Source organism: Halichoeres trimaculatus, unplaced genomic scaffold (genome assembly GCF_033239565.1).
Source record: "Halichoeres trimaculatus isolate MK-OKI-2021-1 unplaced genomic scaffold, fHalTri1.1 fHalTri1_scaffold_22, whole genome shotgun sequence".
Classification (NCBI taxonomy): Eukaryota; Metazoa; Chordata; class Actinopteri; order Labriformes; family Labridae; genus Halichoeres; species Halichoeres trimaculatus.
In genome coordinates this window covers 5,905,314-5,930,259 of record NW_027437200.1, presented here as the reverse complement: position 1 = coordinate 5,930,259, position 24,946 = coordinate 5,905,314, and the positions used below count along the sequence as shown (strand labels likewise).

The 24,946-nt window shown below is 41.4% G+C and overlaps 1 protein-coding gene across 2 annotated transcripts in view; it reads right to left on the bottom strand.

Annotated features, from left to right (window-relative positions):
• The window catches only part of nlgn2a (neuroligin 2a), a 322,483-nt gene extending 302,200 nt beyond the window's left edge, over nt 1-20,283 (bottom strand). For both annotated transcript variants that reach the window (XM_074699274.1, XM_074699275.1), the window contains exon 1: nt 19,171-20,283. The gene's annotated coding sequence lies outside the window, so the exon portion shown is untranslated. The remainder of the gene's footprint in view (nt 1-19,170) is intronic.
• Between the last annotated feature and the right edge of the window lie 4,663 nt (nt 20,284-24,946).

Genomic DNA, 24,946 nt, shown 5'->3' with positions numbered 1-24,946 from the left:
AGGTACCGACCAAAATCTGTCAAAAGTACCAGGTACCGATTCACCAAAAATCAGAAGGTACCATGTTTAGGTACCTAAATGCATCTTTGTGACTATGAGGGAGTGGAAGAGTAGGCGATTTTCCATGCTGGACATGAACACAGCATTACAAGGTTATATATTAAAGAATATATAAGTCAAATTGAAAAACAAAAATAAAAAATATACAATAAAAAAATATACTATTAAACAAATTAGTATTTTTTTACCAAATGAGCACAAAAAAAGTATCAAAAATTGGTACCGTTGAGTACCGGTATTGCTTGCCAGGTACCGGGCATCGGTACCGTATTGTTTTTTAAGTGAAAGGTACCCATCCCTAGTTGCAAAATATAGAGCCTGTCGGTGGAGTGGTGTTACAAACTGTTGAATGCGAAAAGATAAGATGGCTGTTTTGATCCATGGATCTCTTGGAGGTTTACACATAGACAGGATTATATAAAGACGTCATCAAAAAGCCATGCAGAGGTTATTTTATTGCAAACAGATTTAGCAAAAGAGTGCACTGGAAAATGACTGGTCCAATTACTAACCGATCATAAAGTCAGGAAGCAGCTTTAAACTCGACAATCCATGATTCTTAACTCCAACTACTTGCACGAAGTTAATGGCTTGAAACTGCAGCTACTGGCTTCAGGCACAAACCTACATCTTAACGACATGCTCACACATTTCCAGCATGTTCTCCACAATCTCAGCATGTTTTATCTTGCTGTGCATAAGTGGCTGATTTAATTTCATCACACACAGCCCTCCACATTACCTACTGTAAAATTAGCACACAAGTGTATGTGAAAAAAACAAATGTATGCAGACCCATTAAGCCTGCTTACACAGGCTGCACTCTTCACACTCAGTCGTGCATGAGTGATACTTTCTTTAAGTTAATTATGATCGAATTACCATGCAGACAGCAAGGCAAGCCACACAATTACCATAAGCACACATACTGTGATGCAGATATTTAAAATAATCTGATACCAAGCACCACGTAAGTTTTGAAGCTTTTCTCAGTGACATTGAATTGTTCGGTGAAATGCTGCTTGGAACTGAAAACTCTGGAAACTACCACAGATGGAATTGTCCAGCAAATAAACAACTATAAATACAATATTTTTTTCCTTTTAGGGGTTAAGTCCTATCACTTAATTACACAAACCCTTTGAGAGGGCTGAAACTGAAGGTTAGAAGTTTAAAATGTGGAGCCTTTGAGAGAGAGGTTGTTGTTTTCATCTTTCTTTCTCACAATAAATGATAACAATTACCCCAAAAACCTGTATCCTTTTTTAGTTTTGTCATTATGATAATTTTTCATTGACCTAACCAAACCTGTAGTATTACGGTTCATCAAAAGCTAATGATTATTTTTTTCTCCTTTTTCATTTGGCTTTTTAATGATGCAAGATATTGTCACATCTACCACCACTAAAAAATACTTTCATTTAACCTGAACTGAAGCCACAAACTGGTTCAAACAGGCCGGTTCAGGCAGGACTTCTATGCCTTAGTTATTAATTTGACTTTTTATGAGACCGTGGCTGAATTTTTCTTGCGTAAATTCTGAATATAGTTAGCGCAAAATGTAAGGAAAAATGTGTGTGGTAGAACTATACATTTTATAAAAAAAATCTCATATCTTCTCTGCTACTGCCAAACAGCTCATTCTGATAGTGACTCTTGTTCTGAGCTGTGATCAGTGGCCCTGCTCTAAAAATTGGCATGCCACACATTTGACTGATCTGGATAGGACCCTGCAACAGGGCAACTTCAGGTTGGTGTTCAGTAAAAGTAAGCTGCTGTATTATTTTGAGTGAGCCCAAATATCATCTCCAATGTAAAAACCAAGTTCCGTACAACAGAGGATGTAAGAGACCCCAATGAAGAAATGTGGGATGAGCTTCAACATATCTTTCCTCAGATCAGATGCCAGGACTGTGGCAGTGCTTGACTTTTGCACTGCTATCACTTGGCGCCATCCTAAGACATATCTCCTTCTTCTCCTATGAATACAAGTCTGTTTGATCTCTCAACACTCTGTTGTAACACCTTATTCAGTTTCTCCCAAGCAACTTTCTCTGGATATTATAACTAACTTTTCTTTTCCCAACACTTGTGATAAATGCTGGCTGAAGAATGGGAAGCCTTCCCACAACATTGTGTGAGCAGGCTGGTGACCAGCATGAGGAACAGGTGCCAGGCTGCTGTGGCTGTGTGTGGTCTTTCCATATGTTACTGAGGCTCCTCTTCAGACTTTAATCATCAAATCCACCAAACGAGAGTCTGTGGCATTGGAAGAGGAGATTTGGCAAGTTTTACATGGGCACAAGCCACATAGGCAGCTTTAGAGCTCACAAATGCATGCGCCTTACAAATGTGGCACCATTTAAAAGGCACTGAGCACGCTTTCCAATTGTAGAGCACAAAAATCATTGTTACATCAGAAACAAGAAATATTCTACCAGACGTACATTTCTCGACTTTTTGTGCTAAGTTTACATCATGAAGGGGTATGATATATATGTGTATATATATTTATATATATATATATATATATATATATATATATATATATATATATATATATATATATATATATATATATATATATATATATGAAGAAAAACAAGGAGCTATCAAAAGGTTTTCTTTTCAAGAGTTTTTTATCTCCTTGAAAGCTGCCATACAGATGAAGGCCACCTTTAGGATCAACAGCAACTAAAACAATTTCCAGATGTGCCTTGATTTTCATAATTAAAATCAAGAAATACTTTAATTTTCAAATGTACAACCCAAGCTGTGACACCCTACTACATAATTAATTTTAGACAGACTTCCAGCACTTACTTCCAAGAGTGCTACGATAACACAGGTCATTAAAAAATGTGTTATAAAACAGGATGGTTCTTGTTGACAATGTGACAAAATGTAAACAGAAGAAACAACAGTGCAACTTAAAGCTCATCAACACGCCACTTGAAGGAAGGACAGTGTTAATATCACTGTTAACTTCCTCTTTCTCTCTGTCACTCCAGTGATAAAGTTTACACCCCTCCATGGCTGCATGTGATAGCGTTATCACTGACCTTGACTTGCAGAAACCCTGGGAACCATTTTACTCTAATGTGTAAAACCACAACATTCAACCAGTTCTCTGCTTTATTCTGGCTTTAAATCCCCGTCTGTCGTAACTGACCTTGAAGTCTGGCTGTGGCGAGGGTGAATGTAATAGCATTATAACTGCTGTAGAGAGACGACTCGTGAGCTGGAGAGGGCCCTTGGCAGATCAGATAATTCCCTAAACATATTTACTCTTATGCCACAGTGACAGCTATAGTGAAAAATGCCCCGAGGCTATTAAACCTGCATGAGTGTGTCCTTGCATACGAGCAAGTGCGTGACAGGCTGAGCCGCGGGAGCACACAGGAGTCAGCAATCCTGCCATGTCCAACTCAATGTGGTCTGACAAACAAGATATAACTCACCTCACCACAACTTTAAGGCAGTCCCCACAAGTTTGGGCTCCAAAGTCAAGCACCGCAATAACATCCCCTGCAGGATTTACAGTACGCCAATAAGTCTCGACAACCATAGGCCACCGTATCGAGAATGAAGAATCCATTCACTGCACCCACAGGCAATGCCCTGCTAACACCCTTCACCTTTCATTCTTCCAGGCCACAACAAAAATGATAACACCAGAACCACTGCAAGAATAACAACAGAAATACAATTTCCACCACAACAGGGATTTTAGATACCCTAAATATGCAGAAAGACATCTAATAACAGCTAGAGACATAAAAACATCCATGAAAGATATTTTGTTCTCTTTGTGTTCATCTTGATAGCCCCACAGCTGGCCTTCTGATCTCTTTTTAGACTACGCTGCCATGTGTCTCACAGCATTTAATCTTTCCACCTGCTGGTGAAGAGCTTCACCAAATCGAGCACAATGGACCCAAAGGTTGTAAATAAGAGGTTCCACATACCCTCCTCTGAAGCCCATAGAGTCGGCACCAAATGCCATTCCTAAGGCGAGTTAACGGCTGACATCAAGGTGGGCTCTCCCACTTTTTATCCCTGGTCTGTGGTTCATCTGCCGCTGTACTGCAGCAAAGATAAAACCCCTGAATGGCTCTCTCCCAACTGGTCCTGCCAAGGGTGTTGATGAAGCACCCTGTGCAGCTAGAAGCACCACAGCGCAGGAGAAAACCCAGCTTAGCATTGTGGATAAGTGTATTTCCACTGTGCCACCCTATGTGAGCATTATTGAGACAAAGTTCTTGTTGCTCCTCTTTTAACGTTAAGTATTTCTCTCAGCAGCTTGCCACGGCATTCTAGCAAACTCTCACAAGGCCACTCAGTTTTTGGCTCTGTAAAAATTACAATTCCTGGCAGAAGTCCATTTAGGAGACCTCGGAATACGTATGAATCATGTGCCAGGGAGCCAAGCTTCTGAATCAAACCATCCTCCTACCTGGACTGATTTCATGTGCACATGATTCAATAATCAGGGTACATTTCAGGTAAACAAAAAAGTGAAAAAAAATCTGTGCTTTTTTTGTTTCATATTACGGTTGATTGCAAATGATACACCTGGAATGTGCTAAATTCATTAATTGACAAACTTAAGCTATAGTGAATTCCAAAATATTTATGTAATAAAAAATGGTGCTTTTTTTTTCAACTCTTTGTGGACAAAAGTTGTGACTATTTTTTCAACATAAATCCAAAATTCACTCAATTTGGAGTATCTCAACATTTCTATGCAAGACTACACTCCCTAGAAATGTCCCTCATCATTTATATCACAGTCTACACAACATTTATAAGAATTACGACGCAAAAATCAGATGTAACACCGTTGAAGAGACAAACCTCTAGGCAACACTAAATTTTGTGCTGGCTAATACAGTTCTCCATTTGTTTGCTCTTATGCTAACGGCAGACCTTAAACATGGCACCACCTGACCTCCATCAGCTCATATTTCTATGCATTTTCTTCACAGTTTGTTTTTTATAACATCTATAGTATGAACACCAGAACATGTTGACAACACAGTTGATGAACAGTTAATGCGCCCCATGTACAGACAATCATTCTGATAAACTAATGACGAGGAGGAGTTAAAACATGACACACTTTCTTCAAGGTTCCAATCAAAAAGGATGTGACCTCAACTGATTTAAGTCATGTGATCTTGGAGCAAACCACAGCTGATGTATGGCTTTTTTTCAATGGGTAACACAGTTGATGCAGATTTCCCAAACACACACACACACACAGAATGTGAAAGATTTTAGCCATATTAATTATTAAGATAGTTTTTAAAAAAGCTTTTTCATGTTTAATGATTGTTTTCACCAAGTAATGCGGAAAACAATGTTTACAAACATGTATTCCAGTGCTAATTTTGAAGAGCAAACTTTACATTTGAGAAATCGGACAGCACAAAAACTGCAAATTCCACATGATTTGCATTTTTAAGCTAAATAGATTATGTAACCTGTTAACTTTCTGTATTAAATGAAAGAGAAATATCACCAAATGAGCCACAGTAAAATTGGTCATTGGTTGAATTTAATATGTTAAATTAACGTGGTGTTTTAGTGTTGTGTTACAGTGTTGTTGTGCCATTGTTCTGTTGTGTCGATATGTGGGTGTGGATGGCCAAGACAGACAGAGTGGCACGTACACGTGTTTGTATGTGGTGTTGGTCTCAGGGTCTTGGTGTCCTCTGGTCTACTCCAAGAGGGAATAAGGGCAGATGAGGGCTAGGATTACCAGGGAGGGCTGGTGAGCTGGGGTACAGATGAGAGGGGGATAGGGGTGGGTTGGGATGGGGGGGTTATGTTCGGAGGACGTTGGGTCTTGGGGAGAGGATCTCTGTGGTCTCCAGAGTCTGGCTAGGTGTGCTGGGGGCTGGTACCTACTCGCGGTGGGTGGTGGCCTGGGCTGGGTCCATCTTCCTGGGTGCTCGGCCTATTATGGAATCACTAATATATTCCTAGTCCAGATCTATTTGTTCAAACAGTCTTTATAAGGATCTGAAATCTAACAATGTGATGAAATAAATTCATGATAATAGCATTATCAACACTATGGAGGGTTATGGTAACAGGCAATTTAGTTTGAACTGGGGCCGGCCAAAAGGATGATATTCAAAATACTCAGCGAAAACTAGAAAACAACAGTGTAGGTTTGAAAATTTAGAAACAGAAATAAATTGTTGAGCCAAAGGTGCAAGCAACATTAGTAGCAATTAAGGGTGGAGAGGCAGGATGAAAATGGAAATAATAGTAAGAGGATGTGGGGAAAGGCGTGTTGGAGGGGCCTCCCTCCATAATGATCTCTGAGATCCTCCTAATTAGGCAAATCTCTGAGCAGGCATCCGCTCTCTGCTCAGGAGAACAGGTCAGGCAGAGGGAGCAAAGGAGACGCGGAAGGAAGAGGAAAACATTTACAGACACAAGTGGGGTGCCATGAAAAGGTTGAGCTATGTGAGTCTAATGAATTGAAGGGTTGTACAAGGGCAGCTCTGGCCAATTCCCTGCTCCCTACTGCCCTAATTCTCCTTTCCACGCTCTCCAGATTTCCCAACTCTGTTGTACATAATGGCCAGCTGAATCGACTGGATTTTTCTTTTTTTATAGAAATACATTTGGTTTTGGATGATGACACAACTAAGGCCCAGGGCAGTCCAGGGACCTTATTTGTAACACTGTGTCCAAGGGTTGAATGGGTGAGGGGTGTGAGGGAAGGGGAGCAGTGCACTATAAGGGCCTCTCCAGAGAGCTAATTTATGAGCATCCTGATCAATGGGTTAATTAAGTGGAGAGAGGAGAAAATGGAGAGGACAGAGGCTGGTCTGAGTGGCCAGTGGCAAAGAAAAGAGGAGAAGGTAAAAGGGCGAGTGGGCGGAGGTTGGTCAGCAGGCTGACAAAAGAAGAGGCAGGGTGTGACGCTAACTACCCAGTCAGATTCCTCTGTGTACTTTCCTAAATTAACTGAGGCAACAAATGATCCCACAAATGAAATTTCTTCATTCTGGAGTAGGGATGGGAACCTAATTAGGTACTTTTATAGGTACCGACTGAATTCTGTCAAAAGTACCAGGTATCTATTCATGTAAAACCAAAAGGTACCATGTTTAGGTACCTAAATGCATCCTTGTGACTGTGAGGGAGTGGAAGAGTAGGTTATTTTCCATGCTGGACATGAACACAGCATTGCAAGGTTATATATTGAAGAATAAATTTGTTAAATTGTTTTTTTTTATATTTCATTATTAAACAAATTGATATTTTTTACCACATAAACACAAAAAAGTACCGAAACTTGGTACCGTTGAGTACCGGTACTGATTGCCAGGTACCGGGCATCAGTACCGTATCGTTTCAAATGTGAAAGGTACCCATCCCTATTCTGGAGATGATCAAGAGTCATTGGCTTAAATCAATGTTTCTCCACCTCTCCAGATTTGTCAAAGTCTTCCAAAATAAGATGTCAAAAGCGCGGTCCATGGACCAGTCTTTCAGAGACCTTTAGAAAATCAATCCACATATTTACTCGTATGAATTCCTGAAAAGACAAATACTCATGTCAAGCTCACACATCCACGTCAAACCGTGTTTGCACAACCCACATCTCTGCTGCTGTTACAAGCATATTCTACAAGGACAGGGAAGGAGCTTTTTGTTTGAAATGTGTTTATTCCCAACAAAAGGAGGGAGAATGAAAGGCAGCGAGAGGAAAAAACAAAAACAAAAAGAAAAGAACAGGACGAGGAAATCTCGCTGACTCCAACCCTTTCAAATCGCCGCCCCCTTCTCCTATTCCCCGTCTTATTTCCAAGTCCCTGGTGTTTGAACCCAAAGGGAAAGAGATTGTTTCATGTAAGCACCAGGGGAGCTCTGGGTGCTTTCTTCACAAGGCTTTCTCTTTGCAGAAACACCCCCTCCGAATCTCTTCCCAGCACTGAAAAGCAATGCACGCAAAATATACCCAGGCAACAAATTCTGCCACTTCTTCGCTGTTGGTGCTGGCATGTGATCAAGGTTACACTCACTTACTCTCGCTAATTAAGGTGACACAACCCAGTCTTTCTTCCTGTATTGGTGAGTGTTTTCTCCTTCATATGCCACCCATAGATTCGTGTATTATATCCCCACAGTCCCTGCTCCTTTAATTTGTATCTTTTTTTTTTTCAAGAGCTCTGATGTGATACCTACCGCCTCCAAACCACAATATCTGCAGCTTTCTTTTTGCATATTTTTGTGACATTTTGGGTAAGTTTCAGAGCATCAGAAGGGACATGTGAAGGGCACCGCACAGAGAGGATGAGTCACTTTCACCAAGATGCTGTAGCCTGAGGGTAGCAGATAAGTGCACTCAATAAAGTTCAGTACGAGCCAGAACATTGACATTTATGTACCTTGTGCTGTGAGCTGCTACCTGTATTTCCTACAAAAAAATCCCTCCGATGCAGGGTGTTAGGCCCACGAGTGATCCACACAGATTGGAATTTAGCTTCTTTTTTTCCTCCTACCATTTGTCAGCATAAGAATTGCTTCAGCCTTGAGAGACAGTGTGAAGAGCCTCAGATGAATGATTCAAACAACATGCATTGTTTTCAATGAAGGATGGAGGATACACATGCCGCATCCTTAAATATTAAGAGAAAACAAAAAAGAAAGTGCCTTTGGTAAAAACAAATCAAAGGAGAAAGGCGTGCCAATGGTTTTGAGGCATTTTGCTCTCTGGAGTGTGAACAATGGCACAACCTTTTCCCTTATGTGTGTGTTTTTCACCCGCATGGATGTGTGTGTCCTTTTTCACTCCAGAGGGTGAGTGTTTTCTTTGCTGATTGTGACAATAACAGCGAAGATCATTGCCTGCTTGGCATCATCGAGCGCAGGAGTGTAACACTGCCATTCTGGTGCTCATTCATCACTGTCCTGCCTCTGCTTCCTTTCCTTACCGGCACACACACACACTCACATACACACACAAACACATCCAGAAATTGAGCAAGGGCCTGTCAAGGAGGAGACATCCTAATTCACTATGTAAGAACGGGCTGATTCTTTTCATTAGCGTTCACCATAATGACAGCTAAGGCCCAGCAGCCAAACAATGCATCAACGGGAGCTCGCCGGCACACGGAAGTACTTGAAACGCTCCATTTGTTTAGGGGTGGAGAGGTTGGGGCTAGCAAAGTGAGGCTGAAGAGGTGACACAGTGCACACACACACACACACACACACACACACACACACACACACACACACACACACACACACACACACACACTCAGGGTATATGCCAAAATCCTGAGGTTGATTTCAATACCTTTTTAAGACTTTTTCAAAAACCTTTAAAAAAGTTTTAGGACTTTAACTTTCAGTTGTTGTTGGCATCCACTTTTTAACAGTTGTAGTTGACATTTTTACAGAAATGATGTTAGCTAAGGAGGAATAAAGCTTGAAAGAAGAAATGAAACTAAAGGCTGGTTTATCGACACTCCCACATCAAGAAACAGCAGTTATTCGAGGCCAACTTGCTGAAAAAAATGAGAAATTATTTAATCATTTTTAAAATTTAAGTCATGTGCTGGAGATAGTGTGATTTGCTTTAATGTTGTATTTAATTTGTCTTTATGAAACTAGAAATGACGTTAATTTATAGCTGGTGTTTATACTAGGGCTGCAGATATCGAATATTATAGTATTCGAGTATTCTACTGACAATCCCATTGATTAATCGGATAAAATACATTTTTGTTTATTTAAAGAGCAGTTATTTTTCAAATGAAATTCTTTTTCTTTAAGAAATAGAATTTTCTGATACAGCATGTCAATAACAGCACTTGCTTTGGTAGCTCCAAAATTTGTAAACACACTTTGACACATTTTTTGTGCCTTGTACATCTTATCAAATGTTGTGGACCCAAATGGCACCCGTTTCGTAGAATGACCCATTAGTCTCCAAACTCCAGAAAAGAAGCTAGATTTGTTGCTAGTTGCTATTTTGTATAAGAGGTAGCTTGAGGGGTCTGAAATCTCTCTTAATATGGCCTCAGCTCTATTTGAAATACCACTCTTTGATCTTTTTTAAAATTAAACGATTCCTCGAGGCGGAGAAAATGACTCGAGTATTTTTTTGTAATCGAGTACCTCGAATCATTCGAGGAATCGTTTCGGCTCTAGTTTATACCGCTCACGATCCTTATTGTTGTATTTTATTGTAACTTGAGTCTTTATGTATATATTTTTTTTATTTTATTCTTTTTTTATTTTTGTATTTTTCTACTAACTCCATCGATTTCTGCTGTTAACACAACTATTTTCCAGTTTGGGATCAATAAAGCAACTCCATTCTTTTCTATTCTATTCTATTTTAGAACTATATCGGCTGAATGTTGAACGTCCCAATCAGGGGACAGTTGCAAGGAGGAAAATAAATATTTAGGGATATTTTTGGAGTCAAAGCTTGAGCACCTATGAAACTTAATACCTCATAAAACCACAATTAAGACTTTTTAATACTTTTTAAGACCCCGCGGACACCCTGACCCTGTAATAAATGTCTTAGCAGAAGAGAAGGAACAATAGTACTTGAACACTCCAGTGCCCATCAAGGCCCCACTCTTCAGTAACCAGCAGCCAATGGGAGACCAGGAGCAGACACTGATATCTCTGCATCCTCAAGTGCCGTAATTAGCGAGCCATGCCTCCAACTTAACAACATCACTGATGTCGACAGATGGACATCAGACAGGTGCCGGTCTTGCCTGGACTTTGGGACAGCCACTGGCAATGCCGCCAAAGAAGCTTGTTATCCCTGACTGTCTTCATCCGGCTCTCAGAGTGTGTGCACCAGCGCAGTGTGAAATATGTGTGTTTTATAACAACCCTCATCATTATACAGCGCAGCCACAGAGATAACACTCCAACATGTTGGCCAACACATCCACAACTGCTGCTTCCTTCGCCAGCATTACCATTCAACTGGTCTTCCTCTAGCTAGTTGTTAGTGCTCCGGCTGACAGCCCATACTAATGTGTGTACAGCAGCAGGGAAGAGGTAGCGTATAGCAGATGTTAGGATTGCAAATAGAGATGGTTGTGTTGTGATGTCTTTTAGCCTGTTGTACTTCATGCGTCTTCACAGCTTGCTCAGCCAAGCAGCCACCTGTTTTTCTTTTTGTTTGTTTTTCTTTTTTTTTGCTCTACATCTCTCCCTCTGCTCTTTGTGATTTCTCGTGACATCTGGGGTCACTTAGCTTTCAGAGTACATTCTCTCCTCATCTCTTTTTCACTCTGTCTGGGGTAAGAGGGTAGGAGAAGCGGCCTGCTTACCTGCCTGTCTTCGGACCTGTTGACCTGGAGCTTGTTTGCGATTCTGAGGGGATACCGGGGAGTGCTCCCGGTTGTGTGGCTACTCCTGACCTTGAGTTGATGGTAATACCATAACTCAGTTGATATCTCTGAGTCTCAACCGACGGCCAATTGGAACACAGCGGAATAGATGCAATGATGTGCTGTGTTGGTCAGACGCGGAAATGAGTAACATGAGGGATTTCTCACAAACGCACTAAAGTGATAGTTCAGTTTTTTTGAAGTGGGGTTGTATGAGCTCTATGTGACCACTAAGGACACTAGATACAGTAGAAAGGTGTCTCCTCTCCCTCAGTAAGACACAAACTTTAATCGATGGTGACCAGGAAATAGGCGCTAACAGGGAAATACTGTACCAGATTCAAAGGCTGTTTTCTCTGCCTACAAGAACTAAAATCCAAAAGTAATACCACAGTTTAAGAGTAAGCTACATAAAATATTTTTTAAGTGCATTAAGTCTTCGGAAATATAAACATTTATCTGGACCTAACTAACTGGTCATGTATCCTTCCGTGCAGCGCTATTGCGCTCCGTCCCCCCTCCTCCTTTCAGCTGTAGGGAATGTAAACAAACTATGCTTCGGACGCCGGTTGTAGCCTCGTGTAAGTTTGATCAAGTATCGTAATTCTTTTGTTTGTACTCTAAGGATTGTGAGGCAGCGTAGGAAATTCAAAATGAGTGACTATGACAGCAACAATGAAGTTCCATTCACTTTGGAACCAAAAGGATACCTGTATGAACTGGAGTACACAGAAGAAGAGATGCTACAGATGGCAACTGAAAGGAATACAGAGGAAACATCCACGGACACTGGACATCAAGATGCTGAGTGTTACTGCTGCCACGACTGTTGTTGTTGTTGCTGTTACAGGACACTCCAGACACGCCACACTCCACTCCTGCTCTTCTAAATTCTGGAGGATGTTCAGTGGATGTTTCCTCTGTATTCCTTTCAGTCGCCATATGTAGTAGCTCCTCTTCTGTGTACTCCGGTTCATGCAGGTATCCTTTTGGACCAGTTAGTTAGGTCCGGATAAATGTTTATATTTCCGAAGACTTAATGCACTTAAAAAATATTTTATGTAGCGTACTCTTAAACTGTGGTATTACTTTATGATTTTAGTTCTTGTAGGCAGAGAAAATAGCCTTTGAATTTGGTATGGTCTTTCCCCTGTTAGCGTCTATTTCCTCGTCACCAGTGATTACAGCCTGTGTCTTACTGAGGGAGAGGAGACAACTTTCTACTGTATCTAGTGTCCTTAGTGGTCACATAGAGCTCATACAACTCCACTTCAAAACAACTGAACTATCCCTTTAATCTCTAAATTATGTTACAGTGAGATTTAGGGTGGAAATCCCTGGGCTGAGAAAAGGATTGCAAGGAGGTATTAAAGACTATAACAAAGCATACGGGCAAATTCCAAGGGAAGTCAACCAGTTGCAGAAGGTATGCACTGCATTCCTCACAACAATGTGGATTCCAACTGTCAGTCAATCTGATTGGCCAGAGAGCAGGACGTATTTAATCCCAGCTGCTGCTGACTTGACTGCTGTTGATTCCATCAAATCTGTATCATGCTTTCTATTCACGATCTGACTCCGCAACACGTACGCATGAAATCCCATTGTAGCCTGAGACCTCTGTGATGAATGGAGTTATTCCCAGTGGTTTTAATCTCTTCAGGTTTTATACGGACAGAAAGAGCAGAGTTATACCCTCTAATATCAACCTAAGAGGGGAGCGGGCTGATGGGTGATCCCAGCCGTTTCACACCATGTCTGTGACTTCCCTCGGCTTTTATCTTTCTGAAGAAAAGAGTAAACGTCACTTGATCTCGGCCTGCGGTCAGCCCAGCTCCAGAAGGAGATGTGAAGGCTGCTGCTGCTGCTTGAAAAGTGAACATCAGGTTGTTTCAATCAAAATGTGTCAAAGAGTGTTCAACCTTGATCTAACCCTAATGAGCCAACCAGGGACAGTACAGCAGGTTTTGCCTGAGGTTGAAGGACGACATGGGGGGTATGAAGGCAATCGGAGGAGACGGGAGTTGAAAAGTCTGGAAAGAGCAAGTGAGGCAAAGAAAAGCTAGCAGGAACAGTGGGAAGGTACATTTGAAACAGCAGAAGATGTTTGAAATGTAAAGAAAAAGGCAAAAAATGAGGCCAGGACAGAGAGGGAGTGAAAAATGAAGACAAGTAATGACTTGAATTCCATCTTGTTCGATCGTGCGCCCAAGAGAGCAAAGATCTCATTCAACAGGCTCAGACAAAGGATAGAGATGGGCCACCGTGGAGGGCCTGTGGGAATCCAGCACTCAATGGGAGAATTGCAACAAAACAGACAGACTGAGCTGGGGATATGGTGCTTGTCTTAGAGAACAATCATCTGCTCTGTAATATACACAAACCCTCTTTCTCTACTTGATAACTTGAAAAGAATTCAACAGATTAATGGTAGACAAGTCAGGACTTCATAATTCTGCTAAGCTGGATAATCTATTTTGCGGGCAGTTGTACCAAAATACTCAAGTGTGCTCACTTTGAATGTGATAAAAAAAAATGCCTAAAATATTTAATTTCATCCTCACAGCACCGATAAACAAGGTTCGCTTGACTTGATCATCAATAAGGAAAAATCTGCTTTCAGCATTTTAAATATTGCAGTAATTCATTCAGACTTTCAACTTTTGATTATTTCTGAGCCTCTAGACATGGACACATGATGGAGCACAAATTAAAACCAGCTAAAACAAAAGAAAAAGCTTCAGCTTTGAAAATTAAGGTCATATTCTTCTTCCAAAAAGATGTTGCAACATCAATGAAACAGAACATAGTGCATTTGACTGAATGAATGAGCCCTGAGAAACAAGTGAATACATGGATGGGGAATAAAGGCAACAATCAAACAAATCAAGTAGTGTAGTGGTCTTAAAAAAAGAGACAATAGTTAGATGAAAGTTAATATAACTCAATGGGTTGAAAAGGAAGCCGAGCTTGTCAATAATAACATGTTAAAGACTGAGTGATTTCATGGGGTGGCCCATGCTCCAGGAAGGTATTCCCAGTGGGGGACTGTTTGTTGTCAATAACCAAGCCTGGCTCTAGAAGGACGGAACCTCTGCTGTAGGGCTCCTGCATTTAACAAAGCATTTTTTTTTTCATCATAATGGGCCAAGAAATTCTATGTTATTGGAGGGACTACACAGTAGCATTGATGGCAACACAGCAACAGACATTTGTAATAAATTTGGTGAAATACTGACAATTTCAAGATTCATACAACTAGTATGTAAATGCAATAAGTGTGTATCAAAGCCCTTGTACACCCAAATCTACAGCTCTCAGACTCAAGTATATTGACATTTCTAGCTGAGGTGAAAAGCTGTCTCCAGTTTTAGTATGTCTCAACCCCACAACAAGGCAAAGTCTGATGATGAACACAAAATTAGCATTCAGGATTAGGGATGGGTACCTTACACATTTGCAATGATACAGTGCCTGGCAATCAGTATCGTAACCAATTTTTGGTACTTTTGTGAGTAATCAAATTGAATTCATTTAATAATAAAATCTCAATTTTTTATTTAACTTTTCACAATATATGACTTTGCGTTGCTGGGTTCATGTCCAATATAGAAAATTACCTACTCCCCCACTCCCTCAGAGTCACAAGAATGTGTTTAGGATATGTAAACATGGTTCCCTTTGATTTTATGTGAATCAGTACTCGGTACACCAGACAGAATCAGGATGTCAATAGCTTGTATTACAGCCTTTCAAATACCTGGTAAAACCAATAAACACCATGACAAAATAGTGCCGTGTGCTTTATCCACATGATGACTGAGCACAAGTGACTTTTTCTGAGGCCTGATTTTGCATGACGGCTCATAAAATGTTTTGCACACACAACAAAATTTGCCACCCAAACTGGCCTTGGTCTAGCTTAACTTGTTTGGCTGCATGTGTTTGTGTCTTAGCTCATGATGATAGGCATTTCAAGCTAGGATACAACTGGATATTCATTGACATCTATTGGGCAACAGGTTGACTATGTAATGCAGTTAGCAAGCAGCTTCAGGATAAACTTCACCCCTGTAGTGGGGATACTGTATCACAACAAAGTACTTGTAAAAAATTGTCGATTGATGTCTAAGTAATAGCTATTTGATCAGGAAATCACAACCCATGTCAACTAGCTAAATCGAAACATCAATTATATATGAACATAGCCTCTGTGATGTCACCCATCTGTTCCTGATGCAGAGTAATAATGTCTTTAGTTGATGGAAGACATGTCAGTCGATGAGTTGCCCTTTGATTGGACAAACTTGTGATTTCAATATCTTCTAAACCGCTGAGGTGGGAAAAAATTTACCCCACATACAGTGTAAACCAGACTTTTTCTATTTTTCCATCTGATAACATTTTGGGTACTGAGAGAGTAAAACTGACTTTGGTTTGAAATACAGATCAAGAAAAAATTCTGTTTACTTTTGTTATTTATACTGGTTCAATGTTTATTTTCAATGTGCGGAAAGGCATTCAGCTTGAAGATCACAAATAGCCTCAACTACTCCAGACATATTTTAAGGTCTTTGGAGACTAATGAGAAATCACAGGAAGTTAATTTATGGTAAGACTGTTACCACTGCTGATATACTGTTTGACTTTTACTTCATTTGGTTATTTAATCTGGGTGAAATTTAAGAAATGAGAACAAGGTGATGACTAGTTAAAGGGGACATATCATGCTTGTTTCTCCTTTTCACTATGCCAGACTAAGATGCCTGTAAAGCATTTCTGCCCTCAGTACAAGTCATTTAGTTCCTTCATTGCCCCACAATAGCGTTCTCAAGCTCCTCAGTTTAGGCCATTCTGAAGATCTCGTTGAAACGCTTCGTTTCCAGAATGACCTCCAGTAACCTCGCAGCGTCACAGCCCTTTGTGCTCTGATTGGTCAGTTCTATCAGAGGGGCGGAGGAGGTAGAGCCAGGGGGCGGTTTTTGCAGCATGGCAGTATTTACAAAATCGCCATATTGAATGGAGCAGACCGAGCGAGTTTGCTGTTTGCCAAAACTTCACCGTAAGGCATTGATAGCACTAATAAAATGGCAGAGTGTAGGATACGTCCTTTTGTATTGGACCCCGAGTCAAACCCAGATGGTTCTGCAGCTCAGGAGGAAGAAAATCCACCTCGACACAGATCATCTCAGGACGCTTCAGTGTGGTGAGTCAAACCGGTACTGTAACATGTATAGTTTATACGTTTATACTCGGCTCTTGGTGGGTGAATCCCTCGGTGGCGGTTGTGTGACTGACATCACAGAGGAGGAGCTGCTTTATCAGATTACTCCAATAAAAAGAAAGGATCCTCGTGTCGTCATGAAGGTCGAAATCTTGCGGCCAACTGGCAATGACCTATTTTCAGAGGCATCAAATCTCGTTCTAGGATATCAGAAAAAATACAATATCTAATTTTTTGAAAATTCAGGGGGTGTAAGGTCTTGTTTTCAAATTTATTATATATATGTAAGTATTAAATCAGGGATCAGCATGATATGTCCCCTTTAAGTCTTGCACAAGTTCCTGATGTTTGGTTTGAATTGGGTGGGCTATAAATGGTACATTTACAACAATAATTCGGCAATGAACTTGTACTTTCTAAACTTCCAAACAACTGCTCTTTTGAATCAGTGTACATCAACTCAAGTTAGCCTCAAAGAACAAAGTTTCATAGTTGGGAAACAAATTTATGCAAGCAGTCCTTAAACAAATCTGCACCTTCAAAGCAGTGACTGACAAATTGTTTTCCTTCATCTGCCTCTCATAACAGACGGGAGCTATGAGCAACAGCGCCTCCCTGAGGACCTGGTGTTCAGCCAGCCTTGGCTTTACTAATTCATTTCGTCTTTACTAAACAAACATTTAATTTCACCAGCATTCATCAGATGAGTCCCCTGTTCTCCACTCAACATGTCAGCTGCCATTTCGCTAAAGATTTCTTTTTTTTTCCACACAGATGACAACTCTCACCTAAAATTAGCAGCAACTGCTGTCATCTACCCAGTCAGAAGAACACCCCGGCGCACTGGGGGGCCTGCTCACTCTCATTTATCTGCAGTCAAAATAAACAGTAAGGATTGAAATTAGCAGCAGGAAATAGAGTGATGGGCATTTGGGAGTGGGGAATTGAGATTGTGATGACTGTTTCAGCTCACCTTGTCACAACACCAACCTGCATCTGTTGACTGCTCAGCAGCCCTCTCCAAGAGCCATCAATCTACCAAACAACATGCTTTGAACATTTCTGGCCCGAGAGCCGACAGGACCTTGACAGGGACGGGAATCAATGAGCAGTATTTCAGTAGTGCTCAGCACACTGTGAAGTGTTAAAAAATCATACAAGCTCAGATAATGAGTGGTAACTGCTAACTTTTGACAAAGCTACCTGCCCTTTGTTGTTTTTGCATATTTTACTGTACAGACTACCCTCCATCCTCCTTTAACATCTCCACAGGTCTTTAAAATTTCTGGCCAGCCACCAGTAAGATAAATATCATCTCCTCTGTGACAAAAACTATTTAGCACAAGCACAGTCGCGCATATTTTCCCCTCGACTCCCTTTAAATGCTTTCTCCCCACGGAGTAGATTTTCCTATCTGCTATACGGGCAGGCTAGTCGCCCAAACCAGAGAGAGGGAGAAGCCGAGGTGAGCAGAGCTGCCTTTCCCTTCCTCGTCTTCGCAGATAAGAACAGAGGTCTTCTTGTCCCTGCTGAATTCTATCATCTTGCAGGCCCTGCCGATCCGAATGCCCCACAACACCAGCCACAGCATATAAATGCACCCCATTCTTTGTGCTGTGTGTGTGTGTGCATCGATTTGTGTGTGTGGATGGGGGGCATTTAGGGGAATATGTTCTCATGGTCAAGGCGTTTCCTGGGTCATTTGTGTGCAACAACCCAATAAAAACATGCTCATATTAAGTTAAAGAGGATTTTGATATGCAAGGGGCTTTTGCCACTAAACACATCTTCTGTCGGCAACACAAGCAGGTTGATTGCAAAATTTTTCCTGTCACCACTATCTCATTTTCTCCAATTTTTCAAACAATACTGCATTAAAGCAATGCACACTGTTGTCCATTAAAAGCAATCCAGCATTAACAAAATCCCTGCAAAGCACTTGATGCAATGAGGTGCAGATTTTGCATGTTGCGAGGACAGAGAAATTAGCTCAGCCTGACTGAATAGCAGCCTCTGTTTCTCTCTCCATTCCCGCAGAGGAGCTCCAGGTCCAAGACCTCGTTAATGTTATGGAGAATACATTCACTTTACTTGCCTTACATGATGCATTTACAACAGGTTTGACATTGCACACTACAGATATGCATGTGTTTAACATACAACATGCGGCTGCAGACACTGAATTTTCATCCCCAGCAACATGTCATAAGTTACAGATATATTTTTCAGTATTTTGGCAAACTAATACACTGATAATGAAAAAGGAAAAATATATTAATCTTAATTACTTTTTTATCTTGATGCTATTTTGTCACTGTGGGTGTGTAAACAACTGCACACATGCACGCATTCACTTACTCACACACACAAATTAATTATTTATGCAAATTTAGAAAATATCTCATAAAATAGCATTTCTGAGTATCAAATTTAGGCATTAGTGTTTTCCTCATTGACATATCCATTGTTTCTTAAAGCTCAGCCTACCTGTTAATTGTGATCCACGGCTCTGGTTGAGTGCCAGGTTCCCACCAATTTTTTTATTTCGACAAATTTCGTCCTCCTCTTCCTCTCCCCCAACACTAAACCTTCCTCCTGTCAGCAGTAAATGTCAGGCAAGGGGGAAAGTGCCAGCTTCGGGGAAAAAAGAGGTAAAACAAAAATAGGAAAAGGGGAAAACAAACGCACCGACAACAGTGCCTCCTCAATCCAACCGGGCCGGTATGTGGGACTTCATGACAGCAAAGTGAAAAGCAGAAATTAAGGCTGCACTACTGCATCACACGCCGAATACAGCAGGATGTGGCATGATTCCCTGTCCAAACAGGCAGGCACGGCTCAGCTCGGCTCGACTCAGTCTCCGTATTCTCCAGGATGGTGGTACAAATTAATACATTTTTCTGCTGACAGTCCGGTTTACCTCAGAAAGAGTGTCCTTTAAACGACGTTCGCCTCAATACGGCAAAATGACCCCCGATAACCCGGACGTGTCTGCGGGGTCTCGGTGAATATGACAGCCGGGAAGTGTCATCCGGATGCACCAGTAGTCGCAGCTACTCAGATTTTGAGTAAATTTCCAGGACCTCGTTGATAAATCCTCAATATTTCCCTTTGAGGGGAGCTCCGACACCAAAGCTGCCGGTTGAAGCACCAGTTGGCTCTACTTCGTCCCGTTGACGGCGGACGCAGACTTTACGGGTCGTTCGGGTAGCCTTCAGATCAGATGTTTCCACTGTTCCTGCTGCCGCTGTGTGGATGCCGTGACCGTCTCAGCAATCTCTTGCACACGCGCGCACGTGCGCAATCTCGCCAGCCCCGCACGTTGGCTCGTTCCCGGCGCGCGCCGCAGTGTCCTCCCCTAGCAAGCTGGTCGCCCTGGCAACGCTTTCCTCTGACCTCAATATTGTCGCTTTTTCTGCTCAAAAAAGTGCGGCGTTTGGCGCAGTTTCTGTCGCGCTGACACGCACTCAGGGATAAAGTGTGTTCCGCTCTCCTCTGTGTGGGCTGGCGCGTGGCAGGGATTCATCCGCCCCTGAGCAGAAATGCGAGGAATAAGTGCTGAGGAGTTTCATTTTTACATCACTCTCCTCCTCTCCACCGCTCGCATCAGGCCGGACAGACCTGCATCAGCATGACGTCAGAAGACATTAAAGGGACACTGGCCCATTTATTCACCTTTTTCTCTCACCCATACCTCTTTTACTAGTCCCTCACTGTATGGCAAGCCATTTAAACATTTAAAACATAGACTGAATATGGAATGCAGATATCTGTAAGACAAAAACAACATTAGGGTATCCGCAAATATAATCAAGGCAAGGCAATTATCATTTCAGATTTCTACAACTTCATTTTGATTGGGTGAAATGACGTCACTTTTCGCCATTCATGTGTACGGGGTTTGTCATTCAAGACATCTACTACGTAGTATACAAAATGTGAATTATGGATGTCTGCAAATAAATTGTAGGTATCTGTTATTCCAATTCAAGATATTTCTTAAAACATTTTGACTAGACAGAATTACAATTACAGATAACTTTAATTCACTTCAATTTAACATATCTACATTTTTTTTTCCTGATATGCAAAATTGAATTTCGACCAGGCAAAATGAAATGTAGATATCTGGAAATAGAATTTTGATTAGTCAAAATGAAAATGCAGATATCTAAAAAAAGAATTAGGGATAGTCATTATTCAATTCATCAGATATTTAAATTTGCAATAGCTGTAATTATAAATCTGCTCAGTCAAAATGTAAATATGAATCAGAATTATGACTGGGCGAAATTATGTTGCAGATATTTATAGTGACGACAGTTCAGCATAACTTATTTTGAGTTCATTGTTTGTCTGCTAAAAGCAAATCTTCAATTCTCATTCTGGCTAGTCAAAATTAGATTACCGAAATCTGCTATTTTTATTTGAGATGTGTGACAAGTTGAATGACGTTTCGTTGACGTCATTGCAGATATCTGTAGTTCAATTTTGACTAGGTGAAAAATCTCTATTTGACATTTCGCCAATTCCACATTAAATTACTTATATCTTGAGTTAAAATTCAGACTATCCAAAATGTAATTACAAGTAGTCCGAAATACGTTGTTGATATCTACAGTGTTAGTTTTGGATAGTCAAACTTAGCTGTTAAATATTAAATCACTTGCTATACTCACCATTTTTTGCATCTCTCCTTTCACCCTTGCCTCAGTCACTTCTTTCCATCTTCAGTAAAGAATAATTTCCTATTCCCTCTGCTTATACCCATACAAGGCTTAACATGCTAATCAGGGGGAATTTTAGCTGCATTTTGGGTCCCAAATAAGACATTACATTAAATTTATATTGATACTGCAGAAGATATAAATGATAGAACATAATGCACAATGCACAATTACTTACTAATCATCCCTACAGGCCCCTTTAGGAATATTACACTTCTTTTGTGGGGAGTTGGGTTGCTAACTTCACCAGCTTGCACGTTTATTTATTTTATGTTTTACTTTAAGGGGTAATAACCATCTAACATGCAGCATGGCTGAGTCCCTGATCTCATCAATGCAGATGGTAATGGTTGTGCAGTGGCAGCACCTGCTCCTCTGGATGCAGGACAGCCACATGTCTGTCCTATTACCAGGGTCATAACACAGCCAAACATCTGCCTCCGTCACTCTCCCACTGCAGAGCCATGTATCCACAGTCGGTGGGCCGGGGCCTGCCAGGGTTTCCCAGCTCATTTCATAAGACTTACATTTTTTGCCCCATCTTTGCTCATCTGCATCCACTTAAGCTAAAACATAATGAGTGTTCCAGCCAATCACGTCTGAATGACGCCGTGTGCTTTCAGGCAGCATCCAGAGCTCATTGAGGAAAAGATTTACTGCTAAACATCCATGTGCCAGGGCTCATTCAGCTCCTCGTATAAACCTCAGGCAGGGAGACAGGCTGTTTCTCCGCTCATGTGGGGAGCAGGCCTGTCGTCAATCAGCCAAAACATCGTGTCAACCAGTCGCGCTTTTTACCTTTGGACACATCCAGCAACCCGGGGGACACAGATGAGTCAGAGAAGGAGGAAGAGAAAGATCGCTATGGGGCCAGGATCTCAGCTATCAAGACAAATTGTCTTTGGAGGTGGATGTACATTCCCCCAGTGATATCCCATCAGGCCAAGGTGAGGAGGGAGAGAGTGTGTCTTCATGTACAGGGGTGATGTTGATGTCCTACACTTGATAGACCCTGGCCAAGCACCGGCGTTAATGGTCCACCAGGGAGACCTGACAGCTGAGCCTGAACTACACACACACACCAAAATACACACCCCTACACACAACAGCATCTCAGCACTGTCCCACACAACTCCTCGTGGCTTGCTGATGGACTGCATTGACAAAAGGTAGAAAGGACATGTATCATGACAAACAGTCCTTTCTCCTTTGCCCTAACACGGAAGAAAGACACCATCACACCTTCCACAGACACTTTAAGAAGTGATAGATGTTGTGTTCGAGGTCAGTTTGCCTCTGCAGAGCCCCAGGGGGAGCTGCTGGCCTGTGGAGGGTTCCTCCACAGTGGTTCTGAATCTTCACAAGACTTCAGAGCAGCATTAAAGTGGGTTGTGCATGATTAGCACAGTTCAGTGCTTAAGTGTCCAGGAAAGAGACCCTTTCATGTGGCCCCAGAGCCTTTAGTCCCCTGAAGACACCATGTCAGAATTTTGCTTGTCTTTCATCAAACCCACAAAGCAGGAACCCTGTAAATGTGAAGGAGTCACATGACTGATGTGTAGGTTTTGTCTCTATTCTTACACATTATTTAGCTCAAAATATATCAAGATACTTCAAAATTTAAATATGCTGTTACTCAAAAATACGTAAACCTCATTAAAGCTAAAAGTGATCCCAAACAAAAACCGCACTCTCAGATCTCTCCCTGTGATCAAAGCCAGCAAAGGCCTGATTTTCTGATGTTTGCCAATAGAAATAGAATAAAAGAATAGAACTGAAAATACTTTATTTACCTCAGAGGGGAAATTCAGGAGTCACAGCAGCAATAAAAAAAGACAAAAGCAAGAAAGTATATAGAAAGTGCAAAAAGGTCCATAAGAAATTAGATGATGACAGCTTGTCCATCATTGTCCAGTTCAGCCAGTCTCCACCTCCACAGGGTCCAGGACTGAGCTTCTTCATCAGTCTGTTCAGTCTCTGTCTCTTGAATCCTGTCTGCTCACAGCAGGTAAAGCTCTTCCAATGTGGCGTTGATAGCTAGTATTAGCTCTGTTAGCCATGTCTATGAATAGCATGATGCCACTCTGCCTTCTGGTATTCCCTCTGTTGCTGGGTTAGCACGGCTAGCTTGTCCATCTTATTGGAGATAGATCTTACATTCCTAATAACGATGGATGGAAGGACAGGTCCATGTCATCACTTCTTAGTTCACACCTGAGAACCAACACGTCATCCTCACCTCTTTCTCCTAACCTTGTGGGAAACATCAGGCCTTGCACCAGTTAGCATTGATATGCTACAGCCGATTTCACATGTAAACAGTGCAGCCATTGTTAAATGTAGGATCTCCAGACAAACACAGGAGCAAAAAACAGTAAGGAGGGTATAGAAAAACTACAATTCATCATCTCTTTGCCTTCTTTGATGTGATTTCACATCCTGAAATACAATGATGTCACTATCCTTTTTGGTTATACCTCAGAGATAAAGACCAGAGCCGATAGGAATGCTTAGTTTGACGGCCCAGTGATTGAACCAAGAACTGACTTCACACACTGTGCATTTTCCCTGTTTTTCAGACAGTCCTCATGAATGTTTGATCCTTTTGACCTTTAAACAGAGCCTTGCACCATTTTGAGTATGATTCTTTACCTCTTGTAACAGACAATGTCTAAATTGTGCTTGAACTTATCTCATATACACGTTCATTTTGCCGGAAGCCATTATCAAACATTTAAACATGCTGCTGGATTTCATATTTCATTTACAATCAGCTCCAACAACTGTGTGCTGCAATATTTCAGTCAAATTATTTATTTGCCTGGGGGTGTTTGCACTAATATGTCACTGCAATCTCATAAAGCCATTAACCTTTCTGTCTAAGGCAGAAAGCCCATTTTCTTTACGCCTAATTTACCTTTCCTGCATCCTGACCTATTGAGCATGCCCACAAATCCCCTCCGTATGCAGACTGAGAGGGCCGGTCCTTCTCAGTGAATGAGATAGAACATTAAAAAGAAACATTTCTTTTTATTCTAAAGAAAAAGTAGGGATTGTAAACACTCACCTGATAAGCCCCTGCAAAGAAGATAATCCAAAAGTAGACAATGTGAGGACACGCCAAAGATTTTTAATTTACAAAGATGTTTTGGGAAAAAGAGGCTGGGGGTGGCACAGCTGGATGTTAGCATGCTAAGAGAAGCAAAGTGAACTCTGTGAAGTGCTGCAGTAAAAAACAAAGTGTTAATTTGCTCTCACTGCGATCCTTCACATGCATTATGCTCCCACAGTTTGACATTGGAAGTTCAAAATCTCACCTTTCCCCCAACTCTCCTCATCCTGTCCCCCATGTTCTCACCCTCACACTCTGCCTGCCTTCCACACACAGATTTACCCCTCCTCACTTCATCACCGGTAATCTCTTTTGACTTCCTTGTACCTTCACATTTCTTCCAACCTCTCTTCCTCTCATCACACTTTGTACCTCTCTGCCCACCAAGAGGTACCTGCCCTCTGGGAAGGTAACCGGTGCTTTT